At 38.8% G+C, this 27,561-nt stretch overlaps 1 pseudogene across 1 annotated transcript; it reads right to left on the bottom strand.

Moving 5' to 3' along the window:
* Positions 1–273: 273 nt before the first annotated feature.
* Positions 274–27,362, bottom strand: LOC308438718 (E2F-associated phosphoprotein-like; annotated as a pseudogene). The gene is made up of 2 exons: positions 27,233–27,362; positions 274–1,114 (listed from the first exon to the last, which is right to left on the bottom strand). The product of its transcript is annotated as an E2F-associated phosphoprotein-like (transcript).
* Between the last annotated feature and the right edge of the window lie 199 nt (positions 27,363–27,561).

Below are 27,561 nucleotides of genomic sequence, written 5' to 3'. Positions count from 1 at the left end.
ACTGTTTGATTCTAGGAATCTCATTTAATAAATAAGAAGCCCCAAAGTCTCCAAATATGCACCAGAAATGGAATGAATAATCAGTCCTCTCATTACTCATGTGAAAACTAAAATGAAAAGAGGGAGAAGAGATAGTGGTTGATAACCATTCCTTTTCAGATAAATTAAATACTGCTTTAATAACAATGTCACTGAATGATATGACTAGGAAAAGGGAAATACAAGTCTATATTTGCCTTATACACTGAGCAGGGCAGTTACCTGTCACACTGTTCAAGAATGGCTTGCTAAAACATTAAAAAAATGAAAGACTTTATCCTTGTCATAGACTGCCACTTCAGTTGAACACTCTGTGCACATGACAGGGTGATAGATTTCCTCCACTTCTTGCTCTGTGGAATCTTCAGAATTAGACCTCATCTTCTTAGCATCCCTCCTTTTCTTCCCGTTTTCTGGATTCTTGTATCTTAGAACCTCTTCTCTGTTGATAGAACAATTCATCACAAACATTGTCCTGTACTGAGTCTTGTAGGATTCATGCCTCTGGCAATCAAGGCACAAGGTAGTCATACAGGCTGGACAATTCAAAACAGCATCACTGTTTGGAACAGGCTGTTGTTTCTGATGTGCTCTTTGCAATCCAAAAGGTGGTGACCCCTCCTCTTGGCGTCAACCCAGGCCTGGTCTCTGTTATCTTTCTCAGGATCATACACCAGCTCATCGTTTGTTGGAGTCCTGTGTTGCTTCATCTTCTTTTTCTTGGTAACTGCTTTGTCTTCATCCTCAGAATCAGAATCAAAATAAATCTCATCATAGTACTTGGTTGTAACTTCTCCCGCTTTGGCAAGTCCTGAGGAAGACCCTGTTTCCATCGAGGATAACTTGTCCTCCATTGTCTTCATGGTGGAGTTTAGTTCAGCTTCCATTTCTTTTTCAAACTCATCTTCACTTGATGATTCACCTTCTCCAGTAAGACATTCCCGGATGAGTTTTCGTTTTTGGTCTGGGGTTCCATGTAAAAGCACATCCACTTCATCTTCAAAACTGCTCAGAGCCGGTTCCTCGTTGCTTGGCTTTTCTACCGCATAAGGTTCATAGTCATCCCCAGAATTTTCTTTTTATTGGATATATTTTCTTTACATTTTGCCACCCTTTTCCAATTTCCTTCCATATCCCTTATCCCATCACCCCTCCCCCTGCTTTTATGAGGGTGCTCACCCACCCCTTCCAGCCTCCCTACCTTGACATTCCCCTATACTGAAGCATCAAGCCTTGGCAGGACCAAGGGCTTCTTCTTCCCCCCATGATGCCCACAAAGCCATCCTATGCTACATGTGCACCTGGATCCATGGCTCTGTCCATGTGTACTCTTTGAATAGTGGTTTACAAGGATGTGAAAGAGTAAAGAATAAGTATACGATTTCTCTGAGACAAGAAGGCCCAGTCTATACACACCCCTCTGTTAGCTGTTTACAGAATGTTGGGAAATATAACTCAAGCACTGCCTTTACATTGTATTTGAAGTATCATTTAATATCCCAGAGTGTTTTTTGAGTGCTCATTTCCAGATTATTTGGCTCTGGCTCCATAAATGACTTGGTAGTTAACTGTTGGAGGTTACTGTTCTTGCCAAGGACCAGAGGGCAGTTCCCAACACCAAGGTTTAGCGGCTCACAACTGCCTGTAATTCTAGGTCCAAGAGATCCAGTGCCCCTGGCTTATGAGAACTCTTGTATTCATGCACACAAACCCCCTACCCAAATACACACATTCACACAATTAAAAACAATAAAATAAATATTTAAAATTGTTTTATTGTTTCCTCATCATTTGTCTAACAAAGATTGTTTTATTTACTATGTTTTACACACTCTTTGGTACCAAATAGAAAAAGTAATGTAAACAAAATAATTGCTTTCATTCAAAATGTATTAAAATAGACAGGATAAATGGAAATTTTGTAGCTGTGTGTTTGTGTGTGTGTTGTGTGCTTGTGTGTAAAGTATGTCATTGCATGCCATAAAGACATGGAAAAAAAGAATGAAAGACAACAAAGAAAAAGAGATTACAGTTTTTGGGTGCTGTTAGAATTAAAGGCCTAGGACAGAGTGAAAATGATAGAGTGCTTACCTAAACATAGGCAAAGCCCTGGGTGTGAACTGTACAGTTTCAAAACAGAAATAAACAAAACCTACTTGTCTTAGATGCTTTTCTATTGCTGCTAAGAGGCAGTATGACCAAGGCAACTTATAACAGAAGAAAGTCATTAAAAGAGTGTTTGCTTACAGTTCCAGAGGTAAAGATCATATGCATCCTGACAGTGACGAAGCAGCAGGCAGGCATGGTGCTGGAGCAGTAGCTGAGAGTTTACAGCCAATCCAAAAGCAGCCAGAGAGAGAAAGCAAACTGGGAATGACTGGAGGTGGGGGTGGGAGGGCAGGATGGACTTGAAAATTTTCAAAGCCCATTCCTCATAACACACATCCTTCAACAAGGCCACACCTACTCCCACAAAGCCACACCTCTTTATCCTCCCAACTGTTTTACTAATTGGGATTGAGCATTGAAAGGAGTGAGCCAAGGGGTCTATTCTTATTTACCACAAGACTCACAAGACCATAAGGAAACAAAGAAGCATCCACTACTGATTTGAAAGGGAAAGGAAGCCTTGGAAGCAGAACAGAGTGCTAGGATCCTGAGTGTGTGCTTGGAGGGGTCAGAACAATAGCAGATCAAAAATGCTGAAGTGTGCTGAGGTAAAGGAAATGAGATAAAGCCATAGAGAATAGTGTCGTAGCAAGGGTAGGGAAAAAATGTTGAAAGTATGAGGCTTTATAACCAGATGCTGCAAGAAAACACAGAGCTGGACAAACTATGAAACTCACAACTCATCTACAATCCTAAAGCAAAAAATAAGTAAGTTCTCTTGACTGTTATGAATGGTCTTTGGAGACAGTAAGGCTTAAAAAGTGGGATTAGGACTTCCTAAAAACTCAAAATTGTTTTGCAGAAATTTTCATAAAAACACACATTTTAAAGATGATACTTTACTCTTCTTTTTTTTAATATGTTAGAAATGACTCTGTGTGTTCTCACCGAGTTACCAAGCATGAAGATTGAATATGCTATGGGTCATTTCTGCAGTCTGCTTCCTTTTGAATGCTAAGTATAAAGACCTACTGTGGCTTGCTACAGAGAAAAATGAGTGATTTGAGTTTTTCTCCTGGACTCAAAACTGATCCAGATTATTTGGCAACTTCTCCGGTTCGTGCTGCATTTGCATTTTAATGTGGTGTTGATAGACAGAGCTATCTTCCCTGAAACGTTTTATTCCTTTCCTTTACCGAACAGCTATTCTGATCAGAGGGTTAAAATAACAGCTTAAAGTGAAATCTCTGATGGAAATCAGGCCAACCAATTGAAATAATTTAAAATGAAATCCTACTTCAAGATGCACATGTAATAGATCAAAATGATATACTTCTGCTGTTTCAGGAGGAAATAAGTTGCTATGCATACTGCCTAAACAAGGTAAGGAACTTCAAACTACTGGCATAAAAAATACAGAAAGTTTAACCAAGTAGAAGCGGCCACCACAATAGAGAGAGATACAATATATTTCAAATTATACATGCCTGAAGAGGACTGTGTATTAATTTTTTTTAATTTGTAGTGTTTTGTTAGATATTCATTACGTATGCAACATTATTTGTAAGAGCTATGTTAAGCACAGGAATAGCTCAGTTTTGTAAGGAATCATGAAGAGTGAATTAACTATACAATAAGTATGATTTAAAAAAAAAATGAGCCCTGGGGATGGACAGAGTTATTGTAAGAATGTAAAAGAGCAGAAAATTAAGACATTGTTTTTTAGAGGTATATCATTTTTATTGACAATTAAACAGAATGGAATGGATACTCAGCAAGTCAGGGTCTGGAGGATGGACTAGGAGAATGTGTTTTGAAAAGGCATTAAGCTTCCATTACTAACTCTGCCCCTAATGGATAGTAAGAGAAAAGACACAAAGAGTTGATGCTGTGCAATAAAAAAGTGTTTGACACAGGTTAGTTCTAAAGACTGGGGGCCTCTGGGAGTATGGCTGTGGCCTTCTTAACTAGATGCATACATCTTGAGTACCACTTATCTTGGACGTTTTTAGGCTCCAGAAAGGCAGTGTTGATAGCTTTGATATCCTTCTTGTATATCTCCCACAACTGATGTACTTTCTAACTCTTCTTCAACACATTTACTTTAAAGGAAAACAGTAATCTAATTCATTGACCTTAAGTGGATGGCACTAAAATCTCCTGAAACACAGTCACTCATGGTTTTTATTTTTAAAAATGCAGAATTTTGGGTCTTACCTCCTGATGATTCATCATAACATCTGAGGCTACAGTGAAGAGATCACTAATTGTAGACCTATTCTAGAAGATTCTGTTTTATGAACCCCATTCTATTACATTCTGTTCCTGTTACATTTTTTCTTGCCATGTAAAGAGTACCGTAGATAGTTGCTCCATTTGACAAGGACCCACCAGGAACTGAAGCATTTATTTCCCAGTCTGATTCTCACCTCACATCCAATTTATTAGTGTTTAACCTTTTTAAACAACTTAGTGTTTCAAAAACATAACATGGAAGACTCTTATTAAACTATGCAACAGTGTCCTGCAATACTTTCATCTCATCTGTGAACAAAAATATTCATAAAAATATTCAAAGGAAATATATTTAAAAGTCAGCTGTTGTTTTTTCTCAAGATGAGTTTTCCCCCTGATTTTTCTCTTTTCCCATGATCTGTGCCCTCAGAAATAAGTACGCATTTCATGATAAAAATAACCCAGACCTTTCATTTAGTATCGAATACAACTAAAATAATCACCTAAAACTCTCAGTGACCTGAAGAACAGTCAAGGTGTCTTTGTTGGCTTGTGCTTCCTGTGCATGTTAGACATATTCAGCACCTGTGCTCTGTTTCAGATCTGAACATGTCCTTTGATCATCAACCTTTTGCCCTAGTTTTTCAGAAAAGTATTAAGTCATCAGAAACTCTGACTCAGGGCCACCAAGGGCTTAGAAATGTTCAGTTTGGGCATGAAGGGAAATCACGAGGGGACAATGTCTGTTCATTTTTAAGCTCTGTAAATCTTATGGTAAGAAAATTTAAAAGCAGTCTTTAAATTCTTAGTCCAGGATTTTAAAGTTAAGGATAAAGAGAATCTTTCCAAACAGAGATACAGGCAGGATTTTAAAAGATGTTTGGCTGTTTCTCAATGAACGTTTCAATTATGAAGCAACTTGTTATTTTAAATCTACTTAAATCTATGTAATTTAAATTTATATAATTATCATATCTTATGTAAAAGCTATAAGTGATATATTGATCATCTATAGTCTCACCATCATTATCTATGTATCTATCTATCTATCTATCTATCTATCTATCTATCTATCTATCCATCTATTTATTCACCCATCCATTACACACGTATTAACACTAGGGTGCATTTTCATAGCCTATGTATATTACTGTAATGTCATTTTATATATACTTTGGAATCTTTATAAAGCTATAGAGTTACAGTGTTCATGTTCCTTGTGTTGTCTTAGTAATATAGTGTACATATTCTTCAAAATAACTATGTAAAATCTAGAAACATCAGCAAACTCAAAGATATCTAAAACTGAAATTGTCACAGAACTGCTTGTTCATGTTAAATAATCCAGTTTAACCCATCAGCGTGTGTATGACTTCAGCACATACATTAAATACTCAATGAGTCCTTTGTGCTCTTTCCTCATTTCCCTTCCCTCAATCTTTTCTTATAATAGTCAGAGCTCGGGAAGCAGACATAGAGGGCAGCATGAGTCTAGGTGAGAACCTAATTCTCGTAAAAATATTCTCTGTAGACTGTGATTCATAAGAGTTTAAGAATAAAGAATCAATACCAATGTAGGTATTGAACCTAATCAGTAATAGTGGACAAATATGATCAAATGTTAAAGGATCAATTTGTTAAAGTATTTCTCACTCCCTGTCTCCTTTGAGAAACTGTCATCCCTCCAGGTTATTCATGAAATTGAGAAACCTGGTGTCCATCAGACTTGTGCACAGGGCATTTTGACAGACATGACTGTTGAAATATTTCTAGATGGTTTGGGTCTGGGCATCTGACATCTAGGTATTGATGCATCACTAAGGGACTTCCCCATTTTCTTCCTCAGTGAATCACAGAGCAACCAGAATTAGATCAATCTTAAATTTTGAAAAGGAGCAAGGCACATACTTTGAGGTAAGTGACATCCAAGCTAACTATTGGGGATACATACAAAAAACTGTATAGTAAACTTTTATATAGTAAACTGTATAGTAAAGTTTTCTAATAGTGCAGAATCCTGAAGACCACAAGTACTAGTAGAAGTCTGTCTAGTTTATCTGCCTTTTCAGGAGGGAAGACAGTGGCTCCCCTAATTTCAGCTCAACTCCTCACAAAGTGAAAAAGGGAAAACATAATAACCCCCATGTAATTTTTATAGTAGAATTTCTCTTTCTTATTCAATAACGGGTTCTGATTTATATATTGGCCACTTTGCAAATATCATGATATGTAACTCCCTTCCTAACTCCAAGTTGTTATATCATGTTGGTATCTTGAAATCATCCTACAGTATGAGTGCTGTGAATGTTAAGTCAACAGCACCACAAATCAGACCCTCAGTACCCAGATGACTGAGCTGGCCTGCCCATAACTGTAGAACTACATGCATGGCTAAAGGGTGGGCAAAGCCTGATAATCAAGCAGGTGATAGCCATGATTATGGAGCAGGTATCCTTACTTGGTCCCTGGGCAGACTGATGTAGAGACTAGGAAGCACAGCTGAGCCACTCCCAAAGAAGAAAGCAAATCAAACTGCTCACATAGGAAGTTCACAGTGACCCAAAGCAGAGCTCAGAAGTTATCTTCCTCCACTTTTAATTCAAACATAAGAAAGACGAAGATGAAAGACAATGTAGCGATGGAGAAAATGGAAGACGGGGTGGGAGATAAAAGAAGAGCAAAAATAAAAAGAACAAGAAAGAGGAATTATCAAAAATGCTGCTCTTTCCAGTGACAAAATGCATGACTATTACTCATGCTTTGCTTCACAGGCAGTTTTACTGTAGATTTTATTTCCCCATTTATTCTCCTTTACACCAGTATTAGATTCTCCCTAACAGGCCTTTTTAATAGTACAGGGCTATTCTGGACCATGCTTTATCTGTGCCTCAAGCTCCAAGACTGTCCATGCCTGCAAGGGCTCTAAACTTAATTAATGAGTCATAATAAAGCATCCTATTTCTATGGCTCAAGGGACCAGGGAGGCCTCCTCTGATGCAGAAGAACTAGCTGCAGACAAGATTAGGCTAGAGCAAAAGACTGAAGATCAGTAATTGCTTTTTTAGAAAGAAGAAAGGGTTTAGATCAGAGTCATTAAGAAATTGCCTTTCAGGCCAGTAAATTCCTTATTAAATAGCTTGACTTGACTGAACTTCTCAAAGACCTTAAGTCTAGCTTATCTCAGTTTACTTGCAATGCAAGAACACTTTGCTTAGAAAAGCCCCATTAAAACATTCTGAATACTAGAAATATTACCAAGTGAGTTATCAAACATCCCTTTTTGTCAGTTACTTCAGCACTGCAGCACACATCTTGTGGTCTCAAACATGGCATGACATCTGTCAGCCAGCCGGTGTCTCTGCCAGTGTCCTCCAGAGCCAGAACTTAGGGACAATGAAGGTGAGATTTACACCAGCCTTCAGGTAGAATGTGATTTGACAGTAAATTGAGACAAAAAGCAATAAATGACTCTTAATTATTGTTGATAAGACTACAGCAAATTTTCTAATACAGAAAACTATCAGTGTTCTTATCTAACTGTAATGCCAATGAACCATAATGACCAACACAGCAAGATCTTCCTTTTCTATTTAATTTTAAAGTTATTTTATTTTGTAATGCTTAACTCAACAATATTAATAAATATATTTACTGCTTTAGCTACACTGTATCATAAAGCATATGCAATAATGTATTCACTTAATAATATTAATTTTTATACTTTTCACATTAGATACTCTGTATTTACATTTGAAATGTTATCTCCTTCTCTCACCCTGCTTCCGCCCCCTCCCCCTTCACTCATCTTCACAAAGGTGCACTCACTTCTAATCACCATCTCTACCCCATTGCCTTGGCATTCCCCTACATTGGGAAAACAAGCCCTCCCAGGACCAAAGGCCTCTTGCAATGGTGGCACTTATATTTTGGTGGGAACTTGAGACCCACATATCAGGAGGGAAATCATGCCTGATACTATAACCTAGGCGATTACATGAGGCTAATGAAGTCATGGTCTTTAGAGGAGATCCTATATTACTTTCTTAAAGGAGTACAAGTTGTAACTTCATTATAGACACTTTCCCTTATACCCACACATTCATGTAAATTTCAGCCCTAAAAACTGGTTTATTCAGAAGACCTTTATAGAAAGCAACAACCAGTCACTGGCAAAGAACCAGTGCTCGCTTTGTACCCAGCCCCAAGTGATACATCTACAACACAGTTCAATACAGCTTCTGTACCTAGGGGCAGTCAACAACTGGGTTTGGGTTTTGGTTTTGAATTGAGATAGGATTTCATACAGCTCAGGTATCCTTGAACTCTCTATGCATAAAGTGTTGGCTTTGGAACCATGTCATTCTAGGCTTAATTCATTTTTTGTTGTTGTTGTTTTCTTTTATTGGACTTTTACATTTCAAGTGTTACTCCCTTTCCTGGTTGCCCCTCCAAACCCCCTCATCCCATTCACCTTTCCCCTGCATCTATGAAGGTGCTCTCCCATCCACTCACCCACCTTCTTTCTCCTGCCTCCCCATCTTGGTATTCTCCTACACTGGGGTTCAAGCCTTCACAGAGTCTAGGTCCTCTCCTACCTGGCTCTAATTCTTAAGACCTGATTGCAAATACATACCACCAAACTTGACGAAAACAAAACTTTGATGTGGGCTCTTAGGTATTTGATGGTAAAGGAGACAACTGATATTATTTAGATTAAGTACCCCAGATCTTTAAAAGAAAAATCTAATTAACTGACATGGAGCATGTAGACAGCTTGAAATTTCTGCAGGTTCCCACCTCAGCCTGCAACATCTCTGCTGGAGCTTTAGACCTGCATCAGTGATTATAGCTACTTCACAGAGCATGATGAAACTTGCACTTCTCAGAATGGCAGCACGTGCCACATGAAGCTGTGGTATTTGAAATGTGACCAGACCCTAACAATTTTTCCAGTTTCAAATGGCCTATATTCTTTTGCTATCTAAAGAGCCAAATTCATTTTATATTTTCCCAGGCTTTGTAAACTGCTATAAATGAACCCAGACACGTTAGAGCAGCCATTTCTAAAGAGAAAAATGATACTTATCTACTAAGGAAGTCTTTTTGTCATTAAAATTAGTTAATGAATATTTTAAGAATAGGCATTCTTGTGGAGCATCAGCTAAGCTATTCTTGTCAGAATTAATTGTACAGTTAATTAATGCTAATTAAGTACTATAGATTCTATTATATTACTTATACAAGTAAATTCTATTAATCTCATATTATTTTGAGATGCATTTAAATGCAAGTTTCTTAAAATTTATTTTTAAGGTTAGTTTTCAGAAATGTAAAAATCTAAGGTTTTTGGTCTTTCCTTTTGGAAAACTTAATTTTAAATTTCTTCTTTTTTTTTTTTTTTGAACTTGTTTTTTTTTTTTAAACGACTTTATTTTGCAAAACAAAGATAAATGTAAAGATTTTAAACATTTTTTGCTTAAAATTATACATTTTTGTCAGTACTGTTTTTTCAGACATTAAAATAAATTTTACATAAAACCATGTGAATATGTTTTTTAGTCAGTACTTGATTTTTTTTCAAGGGCTTAACAGTATGCATTGAAAACCTACTAGTTGCAATAAGCGTAATGTACATGCAAAACAAAACGCAACATGGAAATAGTCAAAGTCTTCTTGTTTTGTGAATATATGTATATTTTTTGTTTTCTTTACTTCTTAAACTTCATACAGTCTGTGAGTTGTTTCTGGGTGAGTGCAAGCCTCTGGGGTTAGCATCCCACTATCAGTGACTGCATATTATGTCTGTTCTTTTGTGACTGGGTTATCTCACTCAGGATGATATTCTCTAGATGCAGCCATTTTCTTAAGAATTTGGTTAAGTCATTGTTTCCGGTGGCTGAGTAGTATTCCATTGTGTATATGTACCACAATTTTTGTATCCATTCGTCTTCTGAAGGACATCTGGGTTCCTTCCAGCTTCTGGGTATTATAAATAGAGCCGCTATGAACATTGTGGTGCATATATCTTTGTTGTGTATTAAAGTGTCTCTGGGGTATATGCCCAGAAGTGGAATAGCTGGGTCTTCAGGTAGTACTATATCCAATTTTCTGAGGTATCGCCAGACAGATTTCCAGAGTGGTTGTATTAGCTTGCAACCCCACCAACCGTGGAGAAGTGTTCCTCTTTCTCCGCAGCCTCGCCAGCATCTGCTGTCATCTGAGTTTTGGATCTTGGCCAATCTGACTGGTGTGAGGTGGAATCTTAGGGTTGTTTTGATTTGCATTTCCCTGATGGCTAAGGATGTCGAGCACTTCCTCAGATGTTTTTCGGCCATTCGGTGTTCCTCAACTGAAAATGATTTGTTTAGCTCTGTACCCCATTTTTTAATAGGGTTATTTGATTCTCTGGTGTCTAGCTTTTTGAGTTCCTTGTACACCTTGGATATTAGGCCTCTATCTGATGTGGTGTTGGTAAAGATCTTTTCCCATTCTGTTGGTTGCCGTTTTGTTTTCTTGACGATGTCCTTAGCCTTACAGAAACTTTGCAATCTCATTAAGTCCCATTTGTTAATCTTTGACCTTAGAGCTTGAGCCATTGGTGTTTTGTTCAGGAAATTTTCTCCTGTGCCTATGTGTTCTAAGGTTTTCCCTACTTTCTCATCTAATAGTTTCAGTGTATCTGGTTTAATGTGGAAATCTTTAATCCACTTACACTTGAGCTTTGTACAAGGAGATAAGAACGGGTCTATTTTCATTCTTTTTCATGTTGAGTGCCAGTTAGACCAGCACCATTTGTTGAATAGGCTGTCCTTTTTCCATTGAATGTTTACTGCTCCTTTGTCAAAAATCAGGTGACCATATACATGAGGGCTCATTTCTGGATCTTCTATTCTATTCCATTGATCCACTTGCCTATTTCTGTACCAGTACCATGCAGTTTTCAGCACAATTGCCTTGTAATATAGCTTGAGGTCAGGGATAGTGATTCCCGCAGATGTTTTTTTGTTGTTCAGGATGGATTTCGCTATTCTAGGTCTTTTGTTGTTCCATATGAAATTGCACATTGATCTTTCCAATTCCATGAAGAACTGGGTTGGAATTTTGATGGGGATTGCATTGAATCTGTAGATTGCTTTTGGTAGGATGGCCATTTTTAAGATGTTGATCTTTCCAATCCATGAGCATGGGAGATCTTTCTATTTTCTGAGATCCTCCTCAATTTCTTTCTTTAGAGGTTTGAAGTTCTTGTCATACAGGTCCTTCACTTCCTTAGTTAGAGTCACACCAAGGTATTTCATAGTTTTTGTAACTATTGGGAAGGGTACCTTTTCCCTAATTTCTTTCTCCACATGTTTGTCCTTTGAGTATAGGAAGGCTACTGATTTGTTTGAGTTAATTTTGTATTCGGCCACTTTGCTGAACTTGTTTATCAGCTGTAGGAGTTCTCTGGTGGAATTTTTGGGGTCACTCAAGTACACTATCATGTCATCGGCAAAGAGTGATGTTTTTATCTCTTCCTTTCCGATATGTATCCCCTTGATCTCCTTTTGCTGTCTAATTGCTCCAGCCAAGACTTCCAGTACTATGTTGAATAGGTAGGGAGAGAGTGGGCAGCCTTGTCGAGTCCCTGATTTTAGTGGGATTGCTTCAAGTTTTTCGCCATTAAGTTTGATGTTGGCTGTTGGTTTGCTGTATATTGCTTTTATTATGTTTAAATATGGGCCTTGGATTCCTGTTCTTTCCAGGACTTTTAACATGAAGGGGTGTTGGATTTTGTGGAATGCTTTCTCAGCGTCTAGTGAGATGACCATGTGATTTTGGTCTTTAAGTTTGTTTATATGGTGGATTACATTGATGGATTTCCTTATGTTAAACCATCCCTGCAAACCAGGGATGAAGCCTACTTGGTCATGATGAATGATGGTTTTGATGTGTTCTTGGATTCGGTTTGCAAGGATTTTGTTGAGTATTTTGGCATCAATGTTCATAAGTGAGATTGGTCTGAAGTTCTCTTTCCTTGTAGGGTCTTTGTGTGGCTTAGGTACGAGAGTTATTGTAGCCTCAAAAAATGAGTTGGGTAATATTCCATCTGATTCTATCTTTTAGAATATTTTGGCGAATATTGGTGTTATATCCCCAATAAATGTCTGATAAAATTCTGCACTGAACCCGTCTGGACCTGGGCTTTTTTTGGTTGGGAGGCTTTTGATGACTTCTTCTATTTCTTTAGGTGTTATAGGGTTATTTAGATGGTTTACTTGGTCCTAGTTAAACTTTGGGACCTTGTATCTGTCTAGGAATTCATCCATTTCCTCCAGATTTTCCAATTTTGTGGAGTATAAGTTTTTGTAGTAGGATCTGATGATTTCTTGAATTTCCTTAGTTTCAGTTGTTATGTCACCACTTTCCTTTCTGATTTTGTTAATTTGGATACTCTCTCTTTCCCCTTTAGTTAGTCTGGCTAGGGGTTTATCAATCTTGTTGATTTTCTCAAAGAACCAACTCTTTGTTTTGTTGATTTTTTCAATGGTTTTTTTTTGTTTCTATTTGGTCTATTTCTGCCCTAATTTTGATTATTTCTTGCAGTCTAATCCTCTTGGATGTATCTGCTTCCTTTTGTTCTAGGGCTTTTAGCTGTGCTGTCAGGTTGCTGATGCGAGCTCTCTCCAGTTTCTTCTCGGAAGCACTTAGGGCAATGAGTTTTCCTCTCAATACTGCTTTCATTGCATCCCATAGGTTTGGGTATGTTGTGTTATCATTTTCGTTGAATTCTAGAAAGTCCTTAATTTCTTTCTTTATTTCTTCTTTTACCCTGCTATCCTTTAACAGAGCGTTGTTTAGTTTCCATGTGTATGTGGGCATTTTGTTGTCTTTGTTGTTGTTAAAGACCAGCCGTAGACCATGGTGATCTGAGAGGATGCATGGGAGTATTTCAATCTTCTTATATCGATGAAGGCTCATTCTGTGTCCAATTATGTGGTCAATTTTCGAGAAGGTGCCATGGGGTGGTGAGAAGAAGGTGTATTCTTTTACTTTAGGATAGTATGTTCTGTATATATCTATTAATTCTAGTTGGTTCAAAGTCTCTGCTAGTTTTGCAGTGTCCTTGTTCAGTTTCTGTTTCCCTGATCTGTCCATTGGTGAGAGTGGGTTGTTAAAGTCTCCCACTATTATTGTGTGGGGTGAAATGTGTTTTTTCAGCTTTAGTAGAGTTTCTTTTATGAATGTTGGTGATTTTTTATTTGGAGCATATATGTTAAGGATTGAGAGTTCCTCCTGACAGATTTCCCCGGTAATGAGTAAAAAGTGTCCTTCCTTATCTTTTTTGATAACTTTTGGTTGGAAGTTTACTTTATTCGATATTAGAATAGCCACTCCAGCTTGCTTCTTGGAGCTGTTTGCTTGGAAGTTTTTTTCCCACCCTTTTACTCTGAGATAGTGTCTGTCTCTGTCTCTGAGATGAGTTTCCTGTATGCAGCAAAAGGCTGGATTTTGTTTATGTATCCAGTCTGATAGTCTATGTCTCTTTATTGGGGAGTTGAGACCATTTATGTTAATAGATATCAAGGAATAATTGTTTCTGTTTCCTGCCATTTTTGCTTTTTTGGGTTGAGTTGTGTCTGTGTTTTTTTCTTCTTTTAGTTTTCTTGTTTAGGAGTTTTCTTGTTTTTACTAGGCTGTATTTTCCCTCCTTGTATTGGGTTTTTCACCTATAATTCGTTGTAGTGCTGGGTTTGTGGTCAGATATTGTGTGAATTTTGATTTGTCTTGAAATATCTTTGTCTCTCCATCGATGGTGATTGATAGTTTTGCTGGGTATAGCAGCTTGGGCTGGCACTTGTGCTCTCTTAAGGAGTGCATGATGTCTGTCCAGGCTCTTCTAGCTTTCATAGTCTCTGTTGAGAAATCGGGTGTGAGTCTGATTGGTCTGCCTTTATATGTTACCTGACCTTTTTCCCTTACTGCTTTTAGTATTCTTTCTTTACTTTGGGCACTTGATGTTTTTACTATTATGTGTCGAGAGGTATTTCTTTTCTGGTCCAACCTATTTGGAGTTCTGAAGGCTTCTTTTATGCTCGTGGTCATCTCATTCTTGAGGGTAGGGAAGTTTTCTTCTATGATTTTGTTGAAGATATTTACTGTGCCTCTTAGTTGATACTCTTCTCCCTCTTCTTTTCCTATTATCCTTAGGTTCGGTCTTCTCATTGTGTCTTGTATTTCCTGGACATTTTGGGTTAGGAGCTTTTTGTTTTTTGCATCTTCTCTGGATGTTTTGTCTATGTTTGCAATGTTGTCTTCTGCCCCCGAGATTCTCTCCTCGATCTCTTGTAATCTGTTGGAAATGCTTGCTTCTGTGACTTCTGATTTCTTTTTTTGGTGTTCTGACTCTAGGGTTATCTCTTTTAGCGCTTTCTTTATTGTGTCAATTTTTGTTTTAATTTCCCTCTTCCATTCCTTTATTTCTTTGGTTCTGTTTTCGTCTCGTTCTTTGAGTTCTTTGAGTGTTTTTCTTGTTTCTTCTTTAAAAGCTTCTGAATCTTTTTGCTTTTCCTCCCTTTGTTGTTTAAGTAACTCTATCAGCGTCTTGAGGCATGATTTCAGGTCTGTGTCTTCTTTCTCTGGAGTGTTTGGAATTCCGATGTTTGCTACTATCGGAGAGCTGGGTTCTGGTGTTGCTAGATTGTCTTGGTTTCCTTGGGATATACTCTTTCTCTTTCCTCTTGCCATTTTGTTGTCAGTAATATATTCTTGCCTTTCCCTTGTATCTGGTCTGTGTCCCAGGTACACTCTCCGTGTGCACTCCGCAGAGATCTCTCTACTCCCTGGCAGCCCAGGTTCCGGGTGGCAGCTGGGCCAGGCTCTGCTCTGCATACTGAAGTCGCCTCCGGGTGGGAACAGACGTTCCTAAGATCTGTTCCTGATCACAGATGCTTAGCCTCTCCGAGCCACCTTTCCGGCTGGCAGGTGGGCCAGGCTCTGCTCTGTGTCCTGAAGTCGTCTCCGGGTGGGAACAGAAGTTCCTAAGATCTGTTTCCTGTCACAGTTGCTCAGCCTGTTCAATCCGCCTTTTCGGCTGGCTGTTGGGCCAGGCTCTGCTCTGTGTCCTGAAGTCGTCTCCGGGTGGGAACAGAAGTTCCTAAGATCTGTTCCCGGTCACTGGATCGGGGAGGACAGGGCAGGTCAGGGCAGGGGGTGCCCTTTCCGTGTGCACTCCGCAGAGATCCCTCTGCTCCCCCGCAGCCTAGGTCTCCCACTCACCAGTTGCTCAGCCTGTATGAGCCGCCTTTCCGGCTGGCAGTTGGGCCAGGCTCTGCTCTGTGTCCTGAAGTTGTCTCCGGGTGGGAACAGAAGTTTCTAAGATCTGTTCCCGGTCACAGTTGCTCAGCCTGTTCGAGCCGCCTTTCCAGCTCGCTGTTGGGCCAGGCTCTGCTCTGTGTCCTGAAGTCGTCTCCGGGTGGGAACAGAAGTTTCTAAGATCTGTTCCCGGTCACAGTTGCTCAGCCTGTTCGAGCTGCCTTTCCGGCTCGCTGTTGGGCCAGGCTCTGCTCTGTGTCCTGAAGTCGTCTCCGGGTGGGAACAGAAGTTCCTAAGATCTGTTCCCGGTCACAGTTGCTCAGTCTGTACGAGCCGCCTTTCCGGCTGGCAGTTGGGCCGGGCTCCGCTCTGCATCCTGAAGTCGTCTCCGGGTGTGAACAGAAGTTCCTAAGATCTGTTCCCGGTCACTGGATCGGGGAGGACAGGGCAGGTCTGGGCAGGGGGTGCCCTTTCCGTGTGCACTCCGCAGAAATCCCTCTGCTCCCCCGCAGCCTAGGTCTCCCACTCACCAGTTGCTCAGCCTGTATGAGCCGCCTTTCCGGCTGGCTGTTGGGCCAGGCTCTGCTCTGTGTCCTGAAGTCGTCTCCGGGTGGGAACAGAGGTTCCTAAGATCTGTTCACGGTCACTGGATCAGGGAGGACAGGGCAGGTCAGGGCAGGGGGTGCCCTTTCCGTGTGCACTCCGCAGAGATCTCTCTGCTTCCCTGCAGCCTAGGTCTCCCACTCACCAGTTGCTCAGCCTGTACGAGCCTTAAATTTCTCCTAAATAAAAATGCCAAGATGTTTCTCACTTGAAAATAATGAAAAATACTTTAGAAAACACTCATGTTTTAAAATCTATACTGAAAAAAAATGTTATATAGTTAGGTAATGAATTTCCTTAAATTATCTTGCATGAGTTATTCAGTTCCAAAATTTGACTGTCTTAGATCACCTAAAAATCTTTACCCATAAAATCTCAGGATTTGTGTTTAGATCAATACAGACAGATCTTCTGAGAGTAAAGTCTTGATTTACATTTTTTCTTTATTTTGATTATTTTGTTTATTTTTCATGTTTATGTATGCTTGCACATGTATGTATATATGTGTTTACAGGTGAATGTACATGTTTATATATGTACATGTGGAAGGATAAGCCTGATAACTGTAGTAATCACACATCACCTGATTCATTGAGGTAGGGTTTCTCAATTGAACTCTGAGCTTGTTCCAAGAATTCTGCCTCCACCTCAGCCACTAGAATTGCAGAAGGAAGATCAGGTCCAACCAATCTTGATATGAGTTATTGGAAATCCAAAATTGGGTTCTAGCACTTGAAACGGTGAGAACTTTATCCACTGAGCCAACTTCACAGTCCCTCTCTAGGTTATTCTGATAAATAAGTAAATATATATAAAATATTCCAGATGCATATACACTGGCTATAATACTCATTATTTTCACTATCTTTCTTCCATATAGACCGATAAAAATTTCAACATACATAAAAATGAAAGACAAGATTAGAGAGCCCAGTTTCCTCTAACATTGCCTATAGTTCACAAACAACTAAAAACATCTCTATTGGACAGTTCTGAAACACAATCTTTTGACATCCAAAGTTGTTGAACATCACCAGAACCATATTGCTTCCAATGGTATATGCATACAGAGCAAACATGTGATGAGGTTTTAAATATGGAGAACAGTTGTCTGCTTTTTATCCCTATCAAATGCTAGCTTTGATTTGTAAGCATTCTCCATCTCTAGGAAGTATTTTCAATGGACTTCATTATGAAAAGACTTAAGACGTTTCTTAGTGATAAATCCTTCAAACCACAGTGAGATTCTACCTGTAAAACCAAGAACCTAGAGCAGATTTTATCCAGAAGTTAGCCTGAAGTAGGGTTAAAGTGCAGGTATTCGAGAAATAATTCTTGAGAATGAAAATTAAAATCAAGATAAGAGAAGAGAAAAGAGGAAGGAAGAGAGGGAGGAAGGAAGGAAGGAAGAAGGGAGGAAGGGAGGGAGGAAGGGAGGGAAGAAGGTAGGAAGAAAGGAAGGAAGAAGGGAAAGACCACTGTCTGATATGTCCATGGACACGGGCTTAAATGTAAAATGTGTTCAAGAAAAGAGAGAAGATGAACAGGCACCAATCTTGCACCTAGCACTGCACTATTTGCTGTCTATTTTTTCCACTCCAATTTGTACATGTGGAGTGCCAACTGTTTCTATAAACACTGCACACTGCTATAAAAAAAGACCTGGAACAAAAGGGGGAAAGTATGCATATAAGCAGACATGAGCTTCTCTTATATAATGTACTTATATGAAGCTTGCAGATACAATATGAAAGATGGGCCAGAAGATCAAATAGCACAGAAGGTGACCTGTACAATAAGGGACTACTGTCTATAGCTTAGAGGTACAAAGCTGCAAAGCACAGAGACTGTTACTTTTGGATTGGGGTATTTCTAGAATTCTCAGAGGTGTTACAGCAACTACAGCTGTGCTTCTCACACTGGTTACACTGACAGAGTAAACAATGTCAATGGCCTCACCATATACTTATTCTCATCCGACTCTTTCCTTTTCTGTTCCTACTGAAAATTGCTTGGCATCTCATCTGTAACCAGTGAGAAACAGCCAACCCCTAAATAAATGGTATGTATTTAGCAAGCAACTGATATTTGAAAATTATGATGGGGTCTTAATTTCTTTATGATGTCACTGAGATGGAGATGTAATTACTAATGCCACTTCCATATGGTCACCACCAGAGAAAGAAAGAAGGCTGTCAGTTACTTTTATAATGGGTTTTATGGAAGCATCCAACCAGAGCAGAATATGCAATTCTGAATACTCACACTACTCTAAAGATTTATAGCCAGTGGCGCTAGTGGAAGTAACTGTCATAATACACCCACCTGACGCTGTGATTGTCAACTATGTTTCAGCAGAATAAGCCTTGCTCCTTGGTGCTGTCAAATTTCTCCAGGATGATCTTCCTTTTCCTGACAAACTGTTGTCATCACAATGTTCTTTGAAATCCAAGTTTCCATTCTATTTCCAAGACCAGCTTTCTTTTAAGAACTGACCTTTGCTTCTAATTCCATGGTTTGGACATCATCTCTGATTGATGATAGCATTTCTTTATTTATTGACCATCTATACTTGCAATTTTGTGAATTTTGATGGCTCCCAACATAACCTGGGATCAGCATCTGAAAAAGGCATAGCTCAAGTGATGCATCAAGAAATGTGTTGTTATAAAACATGTACTTGTTTTAAGTATTTTAATATTACTTAGAAATATTAGCTTTGTTGTGTTTTTAGTTATTAATTGCTAAATTTTCATGAAAGAACTCATAGAGGTGACTCTTATCTAAAATAGTACAAAGTTAAACGAAAGTATTCATTGAACACCCTCTTCATATATTTTTAGTTTATATGAACACCTCATCTTTAAGCCCATCATTTAATACAACTCCATTTCCTTTGTGGGTTTTTCTACTTAGGCTTCAGGATAAAGAAGACATGTTAGGTCAAATAACCAAACAACTAAAAGGGCATTTGATACACAATAGAGTGTTACTTTATGTTCAATAAAATGCAACCAGACATCTTCACCTCTACTTCTCAGCCTACTGCCAGGGTGTTGGTGTATTTTCTAAAGATCCCCATCCCCACCCAGTAACTAGAAGATGACTACAATAGTTGTAGTCCCAAATTCTCTGGGTTTGTAGTGGAAGAAATGAGAGTATTTCTAAAGATTCACAGTTAAATATTTATTGATCTTTATTGGCTCTTATAGGTTTATATTGGACAGTTATGGACTGAATTGTTTCCTCAACATTTAACTTTTATATCATGGAAGTGCTATACTTCAATATCTGTGAATGTTAACTTATTTGGAAATGGGCAGTGAGGCCTTGAGTCCCCCACTGAGCCCAATTTTGTTACTTAGCTTCTCTAGGTCTATGGATTGTCACATGGTTATATTTATTTACACCTCTTTCTGGTTGTTGGAGGACCCACATGAAAACTGAGTTGCACATGTGATGCATATGTGCTGAGGGCCTCAGTCCAATCTGTGTGTGCCCTTTGGTTGATGGTTTAGTCTCTGAGAGCCCTCAAGGGTCCAAGTTAGTTGGCTATGTTGGTTTTCCCGTGGAGTTCCTATCATCTTCAGTGCCTTCAATCCTTCCCTCAATTCTTCCATCACAGTCCCCAAGTTCTGTGAAATGTTTGGCTGTGGGTCTGTGCATTTGTTTTACTCAGCTGCTGTGTGAAGCCTCTAGAGAACAGTTATGCTAGGTTCCTGTCTACAAACATAACAGAGTGTCAGGGATTGTTGCTTGCCCATAGGATAGGTCTCAAGTTGGGTTGGTTATTGGTTGGTTATTTCCCTAGTCCTAGCTCCATCTTTGTTCCTGCATTGTTTTTGGAGAAAAGATATATTTTGAATCAAATGTTTTGTGAGTGGTTTGATGTCCTTATCCTTCTATTGGGAGCCTTTCTTGGATGTAAAAGGTGACCTCTTCATGTTCCAGATCCCCACTTTTATGCATTTCATCTAAGGAGACCCACATGAGACTCCTGGGAGCCTCCTCAATCCCAGGTCTCTGTTATGTCCTAGACATGCCTTCACTCACCCCTGACAGCTGCAAATTCCTGTTCATTTCCTGGTCCTCAGGCCCCCCTCTCCTAGACAGGGTTTGTTGCAAATTCCCTTCATTACCTTTAAGTATGTCCCTTATATTCCTGGTCACTCCAAAACTTTAATTTTGAAAGAGTGTTGGATTTTGTCAAAGGTTTTCTCAGCATGTAATGAAACAATAATGTAGTTTTTTTTTCTTTTAGTTTGTTTGTATGATAAATTACATTGACAGACTTTCATATTTTGAATGACCCCTGAACTTCTGACATGAAAGCTTACTTGATCATGGTGGATAATCTTTTTGGTGTGTGCTTGGATTCAGTTTTCAAGTATTTTCTTGAGTATTTTTGTATTCATATTCGCAAGGAAAAATGGTCTTAATTTTCTTTTATTATTGAATCATTATGTATTTTGTGTATCAGGGTGACTATGACCTCATAAAATGAATTTGGCAATTTTCATTCTGTTTCTATTTTCTGAAATAATTTGAGGAATGTTGCATTAGTTCATCTTTGAAAATCTGGTAGAATTCTGAGCTAAAAACACTTGGCATTGGGTTTTTTTTTTTTTTTGGTTAGGAGACTTCTAATGGTTGTTTTTATTTTCCTAGAGGTTATAAATCTATTTACATTGCTTATCAGATCCTGATTTAACTTTTGCAAGTAGTATCTATCAAGAAAATTGACCATTTTTTTAGATTTTCTAATTTTTGTAAAGCACAAGTTTTTGATGTATGCGCTAATAAAAGTGTCTATTGTTATGTATCCATTTTCAATTTTGATTTTGTAAATTTAGATGTTCTCTCTACCTTTTGTTAGTTTAGATAAGAGTTTGTCTATCTTGTTTATTTTGTCAAAGAACTAACTCTTGATTCTTTATATTATTCTCTTTGTTTTTATTTTACTGATTTCAGCCCTTAGTGTAATTATTTCTTGCCTTTTACTCCTCGTGGATGAACTTGTTTCTTTCTTCTATAGCTTTTAGGTGTGCTGTTAAGTTGTCAGTATAAGTATTTCATTTTGTAGGCACTTAGTGCTACAAACTATTTTCTTAGCATTAATGTGAAAACATTGTGTCACATAACTTTGGTTATGCTGTACATTCATTTTCATTGAATTCAAAGAAATTTTTAATTTCTTCTTTTTTTTTTTTTCTGCCTTGACCTAGTTGTCATTCAGTAGAGAGTTGTACAGTTTCCATGAGTTTGTAGGTAATCTGTGATGATGTGATAGGACTCATGTGCTATTTTAATTTTATTATATCTGTGGAGACTTGCTTTGTGACTAAGGATTCGTTCAATTTTGGAGAATGTTCTATGAAGTTCTGAGAAGAAGGTATATTCTTTTATGTTTGGGTGATATGGTCTATAGCTATCTGTTAAATTAGTTTGATTCATGAAATCTTTTCTGTGTTTAATTTTTGTCTGGATGACCTGACCTTTCAGGAGAGTTTGGAATTGAAGTCTTTCAGTATTATTATGTGCTAGCTATTCGTGGTTTTCAACTTGACTACATCTGGAATGAACTACAATCCAGAAATAGAGGGTACACCTGTAATCCAGATCTTGTAGCTGGAAGTCACAGGTTTCTTCTATCCCAGATTTTGACATGGAGATTTTGAGGCACAGTGGTCATGAAAAGCTTAAACCCAGGCAAAGTAATACATGGTTTTTATTCCAGGAGACTGAGGCAAGTAGATCTGAGTTTAAGGCCCATCTGAAACAAAGCAGGTTCCAGATCCAGGTATGGTGGTACACACCTTTAACCTGGGATATACATACTGCTGGATGTGTACATGAAGACATTAGAAGAAGGAAGACCCACTCTTCTTCACCTGCTTACACTTGCCACCACATGTGTTGGAACCTACTTCAGGATTCCAGCTAATACAGAAGACCACAACTACCCTTGTGGGACTGAGCAACTACTAGATTTTTCGACGTCCCATTTACAGCTTCTCATTGTTGGGTTAGTTGGATTACAGACTCCAAGTCATTACAATACGTTCCCTTACTATAGAGACATTCTAAAATTCTGTCACTCTAGAGAATCCTATCTAATACATATTGTATGAGGTTTAGTGTCTGATTTAAACTATAATTATGTTTCATTTATGAATGTGGGTGTCCTTGCATTTGGGGCATAGATTTTAAGAATATCAAAGTCATTTGATGGATCTTCTATTGATGATTATAAAATATTCTTCTCCATTGCTTTTGATTAATCTTGGCCCAAAGTCTATTTTGTTAGATACTAGAATGGTTACACCCACTTGATTTTTGTGTCTGTTTGCTTAGAAAGTATTTTTCTAACCCTTTATTTACTCTTAGGTAATACCTAAGATGTTTAGGTATGTTTCTTATATGCAGTGGAACGGTGGATCCTGTTTTCACATCAACTCTATTAGTCTGAATCATTTTAATAAGGAATTAAATAAATTAATATTGAAGAATATTGACCAATGATTGTTAATTCCTGTTATTTTGGTGGTGATGGTAATGGGAGGAGAGAGAGGGAGACAGAGACAGCGATGGAGACAGACAGACAGACAGAGAGACAAAGAAAGAATTTTTCTTTATTTCTTTTCTTTTGGTTTTGCTGGTATGAGATTACTTATTTTATGTTTTTTTTTTTCATGAGTATAGTATACCTACTTGTGTTGGAATTTTCTTTCTAACACCTTATATAAGGCTAGATTTGTGGATAGATATTGTTTAAATTTGACTTTGTCAAGGCATATCTTGTTTACTCCTTCTGTTGTGATCAAAAGTTTTGCTTCGTATTATAGTCTAGGCTGCTATTGTGGTTTATTAGAGGCTATAGGACATCTGCCAGGCCCTTCTGGCTTTTACAGTCTCCACTGAGAAGTTAGGTATAATTTTAATAGGTCTGCCTTTATATGTTATTTGTTCTTTTTTTTCCTTGCATCTTTTAGTATTCTTTCTTTGTTTGGTATGTTTGGTGTTTTGATTGTTATGTGGTGAGGAGACATTCTTTCTTGGCCCAATCTGTTAGATGTTCTATAAGTTTCTTTACCTTTATAGGCATCTCCTTTAGGTTAGAAAATTTTTCTTTCATGATTTTATTGAAAAATTTACTGAGACTTTGAGTTGGGAATCTTATTTTTCTATTTCTATTATCCTTGGGTTTGGACAGTGTCCCAAATTTTCTTGATATTTTGTCAGGTTCTCTTTACATTTAACATTTTTTAAACTAATGTATCATTTTATTCTATTGTATCTTCTATGCTTAAAAGTCTGTCTTCCATCTCTTATAATTTGTTGATTATGCTTGTGTCTGTAGTTCCTGTGTGTGTACCGTTAGGGGATGTTTTTGTGCACTGTGTATTTAAATGCTGAAAAAAAAAAAAGTAAAACGTACTGAAAACATTGTCTCTGCTTTGAGAACTGTCAGAGCTTATAAATCAAAACTCCCAGATATCTCCATTAAGTTCCTCTATTAACTATGGTATCTACTGACTCAACAACAACATAACCCAAAATAAATAAATAAAATAAGTTCACTGGAAAAACTAAAATAAAATGTGAAAACATCACCTAAATAATGTTCAATGTGCCACTATAGTAACATGTTGCTAGTGTTAAGGCCTAGGTAAGTGTTACCTGGCTAGCTTGGCATTTGGTGCTATTGCTAATACTATAAGGAAACTTTCTTATATGTTGTTTCTTCTGTTACTAGGAAATGTTCTCATGCTTAAGATGCAGTATTCTATTACATTTTCTGCCCTTAGAGGGGAAATAATGCTAATTTCTTGTGGTATAGTGGAACATCTTTTGGTACCACTGGGTCTTGAATTCTCCGTTTTTTGAGAAACTGTCAAACATATTTCCAAAGTGGTTTACAAGTTTTTGCTTTTACCAGCAGTAGAGAAGTGTCCTTGCTGCAGATCCTCACTAGCATGTATGATCACTTGAGTGTTCATCAGAATTGAAAGCGACACCTCTTGTAGTTAGTGTGGCTTTTGGTGCAGCGGGAAATCTCTGTTCTTTGGACTGGTATGGCCTGTACACCATCAGTAGGTATCCATTCATGTAGGGATTGGGCGTGACAGCAGGACTGGGTGGTAGGGGATGTCATCATCTTGGGTCCTTGGCTTGAATTAGGAGGATTGAGAGGGATCACATGGGAGGTGGGGCTCTTGCCTGTTCTGGCTGTGGTGGCCTGCACCTGGGCAGAGGATGTTTGCAGCTATAGGGTTGTGGACATGGCAGTAGTGGTAGGCAGTAGGCAAAAGGGGCTGGAGTCAGTAGCCTGAGACTTTCTTTGGGTTCTAAATAGAGAAGTGGAAAGGTTTAGATGGCAGGAGGGGAGCTTACCTATTCTGACTAAGGGGACCTGCACTTGAGCAGAGGGTGACCACAAGTGTAGGGTTGTAATACAATTTTTAAAAAAAGAATGGTTTTAGGTAGAAGTAAATTCTGTGTTGTAGTAATATGTGAGCACCCACAAACTGTGCTTTGGGGGAGGGCTGAAAATCCTACAGCAATCATTGATTTGAAAATTGAGATAATAAAGGATTAGTTATTAGTATATATATGCATGAAGTAAGTCGTTAACATTCTGTTTGTTTTATGTTTGTCTCTATAGGGTCCACTAATTTACAATTAAATAAAAAAAAAACACTTTGACTAATGAGCTAATATAGAACTCAGAGCAGAAATAAACTTCTATTTGTGACACTCAAAACACCAGAGACATTAACTATATCCCTTGCCAAACCTGACTTGTAATCAGTTATGGGGATCATTTCATTAATGTCTGACTATGCAGTTCCTAACCAACATGGTGAAAATGATTTCATTTCCAAAATTTGAATATTTTGAGAACAGGGATTTTCCGATTATTTCACATCAAGTCAATGATTTTGCTGTTTTTATTCAAGTTCATTTTGAAAGACCCTCGTCCAGAGGACCTTTATCTGGGTAGAAATCAGCCGAGACCACTGGCTGCAATCAGCATGAGGGTTTATTTGATCAAAGTACACAGGTACCTGCGGGCACACAGTCTCTCAGAGGACTTGCGAGTCGGACAAAGGGGCAGTCCCCTTTTTATAGGGCTTGGGGGGCAGAAGCAAGGTACAGATGCAGAAGCATAGCAACAGGGTTCTAATCGGTTAGTTTAAATGTGGCCAGGGAGTGAGCCCAAGGACATGGCTCCAAGGAAACAGCTCCTGGTACCAGCCGGGGCTGTGGCTCCCGAGAATTGTTGCCTTGGGCTTATCTAAGTGTGGGAACTGTGGCAGAAATATGGCTCCAAGGACTCCTGGTAGCAGCCGGGGCTGCAGCTTTCAAGGATAGCTGCTTTGGGCTCTTCTGAGAGCAGCTGCCTTATAGGGCTTGTTTAGGAGCTTTCTGTTTTCTGTCTGTTGCAAGTTAGCTGACCACCGACTTGTTTGGCCACCTGGGTCCCTGACCTGGCCCGCCCTGTGTGTGCGCAGCCTTATAGAAATGGCATTTATTGTTGCTAAGCGGGGGTCTTTCAATTTAAGGTTTTAAATTGAGGAATGAGTGTATACTTGAGGAGTGACATATCTAGGCCAGCCGAAAAGGTTGCACCTACAAAAATATAAATTAGGGACAAGCACACAGACAGGCAGATGGATCTAGGCTCAGCATAATAGAGATATAAACCACTAGTTTTCAGTAGTTTTTCTTTCTTTTTAAAAATTTATTCTCTTTACATCCCACTCATGGCCCCTCTTCCTAGTCACTCCCTCCCACAGTCCTATCCCTACCCTCTTCTCCTCTGAGAGGGTGGTGGTCCTCCTGCAAGGCTACACTAATCCTCTCCCAGGCCAGACAAAGCAGCTCAGTTAGAAGAGCATATTCTACAGACAGGCAACTGTTTTGAAATAACTCCTGCTTCTGTTTGTGGAGAGTATTTTTGGCACCTCTGGACAGTTGTGGCCGGGTAATATTAATTTTCCAGGACATCTTGAAGCTGACCATAGGCAGGAATCTGGTTTCTGTGCTTCACCTAAGGGCTAGAATTAAGAACAATTGCATCTGAAGTTCAGGGCAGAACACTTAGGACTGCAGCCCAGGGAAGTACATTTGCATTTGAAGCTCCAGGCAGTATGCTTAGGAATGTAGCTCCAGACAGGGCAGATTCAGTGGATGTAGGCTCAGCAGTCTGTTTTTTGAAGACCCCCTTTTTGTCCCTGATTTTCACACCTGGCCTCCAAAAAGATGTTTACAGGATCTTTGATTGTTAACTTGCTTGTTCCCTGTTTTAGAACTGTTGTAATCTTTCTGCGTGTAATTAAAGTAACTTAAAACAAGAAAAATAAACAAGGCTTTGGTTCAGTCTCAAGGTCTCAACTGAAGTCATGTTGCAACTTCAACTAACCACGTCCTTTTCTTTCAATCCTCCCTCCAGCCCTGGGGGAACTGTTGTTTGCCTGAGCTGGTCTCGGACACCAGTTCTTCAGAATCTACATGAAGACCAAGCTGTATGTCTACTACAAATGGGGGTTGAAATATATCCAGCCTGTGTATGCTTTTTTCTGGGTGGTTCAGTCTCTGAAAGCCCCTAGGTTCCAGGTTAGTTGATACTCTTGGTCTTTCTGTGGAGTTCTTATCTATGTCATGCCCTCAATTCTTCCCCAGACCCCAACTCCTCCATATGAGTCCCCAAGCTCCATCCATTGTTTGACTGTGGGTCTCTGCATCCCTGTGAGTCAGCTGCTGGGTGAAACCTGTCAGAGGACAGCTATTGCAGACTCCTTTCTGCACACATACCACAGAATCATTAAAAAAAGTCATCTGCGAGAGGACAGAGGTTAGAGGTCAAGGCAACATGGAGCTTCCCAAGGACCAGCTGGACCCAGTTGTTTTTCAGCCAATACTGTGGAACAGATTATTGAAAACTTACGGCAAGATGGTTCACCTTTTGCCATAGAACAGATGAAGGTAATCAATAAAATGTCTCCAACATCACTAAAGATCACACTAAGGCAGCTTATGGAGGGTGCTTCAAAGACTTTGCAAGAGGTACTGACCATGGAATATCGGTTAACTCAAGCATGTATGGAGGGCCATGACTTTCATGAAGGTGTTAGAGCTGTTCTTATTGACAAAGACCGGACACCAAAATGGAAATCAGCTGATCTAAGAGATGTTACTGATGAAGATTTGAATAGGTATTTTAAATCTCTGGGAAGCAGGGATTTGAAATTCTGAGGTTCACTGTGGAGTAGAGTC

The sequence above is a fragment of the Micromys minutus genome (assembly GCF_963924665.1).
Source record: "Micromys minutus genome assembly, chromosome: 28".
Lineage (NCBI taxonomy): Eukaryota > Metazoa > Chordata > Mammalia > Rodentia > Muridae > Micromys > Micromys minutus.
The sequence above is the reverse complement of the archived record's forward strand: the minus strand, read 5'-3'. Positions and strand labels throughout refer to the sequence as shown.